We start from the raw sequence: 6,327 nt of genomic DNA on the forward strand, positions 1-6,327 counted from the left end.
TTTCAAAAGCAGCAAAGACAACTCATTTCACTACCACTAGTATTTGCAGCAATCGCTCACTATGACATAGAATCACAGTTTACCATCTATTTAGTAACATATCTACCTGCTGTGAACAACAAGCCTGGAAACCTAGCTATATGTATGTATATGTATTACAGCAATGTTTCCCAAGTCCTCCAGTACCCTCAACAGAACACATTTTGTTGTTGCCTGGGACAAACCACATTCAACTCATTGAGGGCCTGATGATTAGTTGACAAGTTGAATCAGGTGTGCTTGTCCAGGGTTACAATAAAAATGTGTACTGTTGGGGTTGAGTAAGGACTGGAATTGTGAAACAGTGTATTACATAACAATCTGCCATATCAAAGGAAGTTGGTATTCAAAATAGTGTTATCTTGTGATTTGTTCTCCCTCATAGGGAGTGTCTCCCTGTCTATGTCAGTCACAGTCTTCCTGGGGTATGTAATATACCAAAATAAATTAACCTCCATGAGGAACAGGTCTGAACAGGTCGGATAACTATAATGAAATACCACTTTCTCAGGTTCTGATCCCTACTATAGTATGTGTCGCTGAAAGCTCATTGGAGGACACAGGCACCGCTGGGAAGGAAGTCCTGGATGTAGGTGCCCACCAGAGGAGGAGCTATAGGAAGACCGGCTCATTGGAGGACACAGGCACCGCTGGGAAGGAAGTCCTGGATGTAGGTGACCACCAGAGGAGTAGCTATAGGAAGACCAGCTCATTGTAATGGCTGGAATGGAATCAATGGAATGGAGTCAAACGTGGTTTCCATATATATAATGTTTGATACCCTTCCATTAATACCGTTCCAGCCATTAAATGAGCCTGTCCTCCTTTAACCTGTCTCCTCACCTTCATCTACATTGATTGAAATGAATTTAACAAGTGACATCAATAAGGGATCATAGCTTTCACCTGGATTCACCTGGTCAGTCTACGTCATGGAAAGAGGTCCACAATCGCCATCACACTGCACACTGCCCTATCCTATCTGGACAAGAGGAATACCTATGTGAGAATGCTGTTCATTGACTACAGCTCAGCATTCAACACCATAGTGCCCTCCAAACTCATCAGATTGAGACTATCTATTGCATCTTAGCCGCTCTGTCACTGCTCATCCATATATTTTATATTTATATATTCTCATTCCTTTACTAGATTGTGTGTATTAGGTTTTATTGTGGAATTTGTTAGATATTAGGTTTTGTTGTGGAATTTGTTAGATATTGGGTTTTGTTGTGGAATTATTAGATATTAGGTTTTGTTGTGGAATTTGTTAGATATTAGGTTTTGTTGTGGAATTTGTTAGATATTGGGTTTTGTTGTGGAATTATTAGATATTAGGTTTTGTTGTGGAATTTGTTAGATATTGGGTTTTGTTGTGGAATTATTAGATATTAGGTTTTGTTGTGGAATTTGTTAGATATTGGGTTTTGTTGTGGAATTATTAGATATTAGGTTTTGTTGTGGAATTTGTTAGATATTAGGTTTTGTTGTGGAATTTGTTAGATATTGGGTTTTGTTGTGGAATTATTAGATATTAGGTTTTGTTGTGGAATTAGTTAGATATTGGGTTTTGTTGTGGAATTGTTAGAAATGACCTGTTAGATTCTGCTGCACTGTTGGAACTAGAAACATAACATCTGCTAACCATGTGTAAGTGACCAATAAAATTTGATTTGAAAGAGCAGGTGTTCTTAATGTTTTGTATACCCAGTGTATAATATACAGTTCCAGTCAAAAGTTTGGACACCCACTCATTCAAGGTTTTTTCTTTATTGTAGAATAATAGTGAATTATAAAATAACACATATGGAATCATGTAGTAAGCAAAAAAGTGTTAAACACATCAAAATAGATTTTAGATTCTTCAAAGTAGCCACCCTTTGCCTTGACAGCTTTGCACACTCCCTGCATTCTCTCAAACAGCTTCACATGGAATGCTTTTCCAACAGTCTTAAAGGAGTTCCCACATATGCTGAGCACTTCTTGGATGCTTTTCCTTCACTCTGCGGTCAATTGTGTTGAGATCGGGTGATTGTGGAGGCCAGGTCATCCGATGCAGCACTCCATCACTCTCCTTCTTGGTCAAATAGCCCTTGCACAGCCTGGAGATGCTGGAGATGTGTTGTGTCATTTTCCTTTTGAAAAACAAATGAAAGAACAAACTTCACGTCAAACGAAATGAATAATTCATGTATGTCTATTACGCATAGAGGGAGTAAAATGTAGGCAAGCAATAAACATTTCAGAACAACTACTAGTCAAATAAGACATGACGAATTTTGGCAAAGAGATTTATAGATACACTTGCAGACATTACAAGTGCCTCCTCCCCCGCGATCAAACCGACTTAAAAAATCAAATGAAACGCTGCCTAATTTGATCAGAATTCTCAACTACCAGGCAAGTCGCAGCAATAAAGAATTGAGTGCGTGCGCTTTTACACGAACGGGTGAATTCTGGCAGGGGAACACCGTCAGTTCTCCCACCTCAACATTACACATTTCAAACAGGGTTAAATATGTTGTAGTAAAGTTCAGCTTCAGTCCACAGGGGGGCACTGTGTCACGGTCAAAATATATGTGATTCAATCAGCAAACGTTCTCATCTCTTCAATCTCAGCTAGCTAGCCAGCCAATAGCTAATCAGCCAAGAAACGAAACTCAAATCAAATACACTCGCTAGAAATGAACACTTTTCCTAATATCATGATTTATATCAACACCCTTATCTTGCTCATTCACTAAATATACAATTAAATAACTCTGACTGAAACCCAATAGCCTAAGGATGCTGAGCACTAATGGCAGACTAACTGAGTGACAGGCGTTTTTCTGAGTGATGACGTTTACGTTTATCTTCCCGGTGCTGTAGGGGCGGGGTCAAGGGACGTTGTAGTCCACCGCGTGGTGATATCTCGACCAATCACAGCGGACACCGTGTCACTCCAGGGGCTTCTTGCAGTGCCTGCTACTACCAAGCGCAGTATATTTAATTATTAAAGAATTGGTCAGTAAAACATTTTTTTTTAAAGAACTCTATAGTGCAAATGATGTGTGTTTATTGAAACGCATATCAGACTGACATTTTTATTTTACCATCAAAGACAGCATTGGAAGCCAAGGCCTAATGACACAACAATGATTAGAGATACTCCTGAATTATTTAATTAACTAGGCAAGTCAGTTAAGAACAAATTCTTATTTGACCGCCTAGGAACAGTGGGTTAGCCTTGTTCAGGGGCAGAATGACAGATTTGTACCTTGTCCGCTCAGGGGTTTGAACTTGCAACCTTCCAGTTACTAGTCCAACACACTAGGCTACCCCGCCATACCATGATGAGTGAGAATGTTACAGAGGGTCAAAGATCATACCCCCAAGACATGCTAATCGCTCACTATTACCATTAACCACAGAGGTTATGTCCTGGGGTATGAGCTTTGCTTCAGTTTACCAATTTGCTCATCACTGAACAGTCAATAGACATGCATTAATTTGGTGGGATTGCCTTTTAAAACCCCCCAAATATATAAAACAGGCATTGTATTAAATGATCAAATAAGGCACACAGTGTGTGTGTGTTGGTTGTCCTCCATGGGTTCCTCATCATTGTTAATCTGAATAGAAAAACACAAATGCGAAACAATCACAACATAATTCAATAGACAATTACTAAACCGTCCCTACAGAAAAATCAAATGATATCACAGAAATTATTATTCAACCTTGTCCTCTGGTTTTGAACTCACAACTTATTGGTTCACAGCATTTCAATCTTGCCACTACAACACTATGTCTGTGTCCATAACAATTTTCACCTGTATTCCTACACTTTGGAATTCAAAGTGAAGCTCAGCTTTGTTAAAAAATAAATTCAAGATAAATATAATATTTTCTCAAAGTGATTGAGGCATAACATTGAAACAGAACATTATGCCCCTCCATCATTACACAACTATACAGAATATTATGTCCCTCCATCATTAGACAACTATACAGAATATTATGTCCCTCCATCATTAGACAACTATACAGAATATTATGTCCCTCCATCATTAGACAACTATACAGAATATTATGTCCCTCCATCATTAGACAACTATACAGAATATTATGTCCCTCCATCATTAGACAACTATACAGAATATTATGTCCCTCCATCATTAGACAACTATACAGAATATTATGTCCCTCCATCATTAGACAACTATACAGAATATTATGTCCCTCCATCACTCGACAACTATACAGAACATTATGTCCCTCCATCATTAGACAACTATACAGAATATTATGTCCCTCCATCATTAGACAACTATACAGAACATTATGTCCAACCATCATTACACAACTATACAGAATATTATGTCCCACCATCATTAGACAACTATACAGAATATTATGCCCCACCATCATTAGACAACTATACAGAATATTATGTCCCACCATCATTAGACAACTATACAGAATATTATGCCCCACCATCATTAGACAACTATACAGAATATTATGTCCCACCATCATTAGACAACTATACAGAATATTATGTCCCTCCATCACTAGACAACTATACAGAATATTATGTCCCTCCATCATTAAACAACTAAACATAAAACGCAGTGGTTCGAGTCCAGGCTGTATCACAACCGGCCATGATTGGAAGTCCTATAGGGCGGCGCACAATTGGCCCAAAGTCCTCTGGGTGTGGCCGGTGCAGGCCGTCATTGTTATTAAGAATTTGTTCTTAGCTTACTTACATAGTTACATTTAAAAAATATATCAATGCCTCTCTTTTGCAAAGTGCAGAGATATATTATATGTAATGAATGTGTATAAGAATGCTATAGGCTTTGTGGCACAGAAGAAAGTACAGTGCACTTGAGATTGTGAGTTCAAATCCCACGTGAGTTCATACTTTAGCTGAACAGTGAACCTCTAACTTTAAAAAAAACATTTCATTACTTTGCTTATAATGGTTTGGGATGGATTGAGACCATTAAGGACCATCCCATGACGTCCTGACGACTGGTAGAACCAATGTTGTGAGAAATTCTTAAACATGCAATCAAACGATTTCACATGTGAAATGTCACGTGATGTGTTCTGAAAACAAATCATGTGATTTTCCACATGTAAAGTCATGTGGTTTTTCCGTAAGGGGGATGCCAGCGATCGGAATTTCCTGCTACACCACCTGGTCTGTGGCCATGACAGAGATCGGACACAAGTTTATTGTCAAGAATACATTTCTAAAAGTTGCCCAGAATCAGGTCAGTAATTATGTGACTATCTGAAAACACCAACAAAGAAGTAGCAGTGCTCAGTACACCTGACATTAAGTGTGCACAAATGCTCTCTGGATTTGAACTTCCAACCTTTTGGTCTGGAGTGGATTAACGTCTCAGAAGTGCCACCAGATATTTATTTGATACTAAGAACATACCACTCTAAAAAAAGAGGAGTACGGTTACAGTAGAGTGTTGTTCCCTGGTTTACAAAAATCTCATTAACATAAGGTACCTTCAGAGGTACAGAAAGGAATTCACATGGTGCTGGTCGGTACCGTTTTAGGGTGCATGTGCGGATAATTTAGTGTAATAACATGACAACCGCAAGGCACTAAGGAGGGCGTACGGCCCAGTACATCACCGGGGCCAAGCTTCCTGCCATCCAGGACCTCTGTACCAGGCGGTGTCAGAGGAAGGCCCTAAAAATTGTCAAAGACTCTAGCCACCCTAGTCATAGACTGTTCTCTCTGCTACCGCACAGCAAGCGGTGCCGGAGCACCAAGTCTAGGTCCAAGAAGCTTCTCAACAGCCTCTACTGATTTGTTTTGGCGTCGGCCCTGGTAAGAACTTGTGACAATCAAGAGCTGCACTGTTACGGGGTTTTAATGTGCCTTTTACAGTAGCTTAATGGCAGCGGGTTACCAGAAAGTTCATGTTTGATTTTCAATAACTTAATTTCAACTAGCTGCAAGTCAGTTATTGTAAATTTGGCTGTAATTGATCGTATGTAATATGTCAACTCACTGACTACTAGACGGTTTGTCAGGGAAGTGACTATTACAACGACAGTGAACAGCTATAAATGAAATAGTGAACAGCTCTTTGGTATAACATGACCTTATGTCAGTCAGCCTTTAACAAGGCTGGAGAACTGACACTCTACAACCTTATTGTTTATGAACAGAATCCAATTGAGCACATTCACTGGGATGGCATCCCCTTTCTTGGGAGACCAAAAAGAGCTACAAGTAGCTGAATGCCACACCTTCAATATTCTGATAGG

This window comes from Oncorhynchus mykiss, chromosome Y (genome assembly GCF_013265735.2).
Source record: "Oncorhynchus mykiss isolate Arlee chromosome Y, USDA_OmykA_1.1, whole genome shotgun sequence".
Taxonomy (NCBI): Eukaryota; Metazoa; Chordata; class Actinopteri; order Salmoniformes; family Salmonidae; genus Oncorhynchus; species Oncorhynchus mykiss.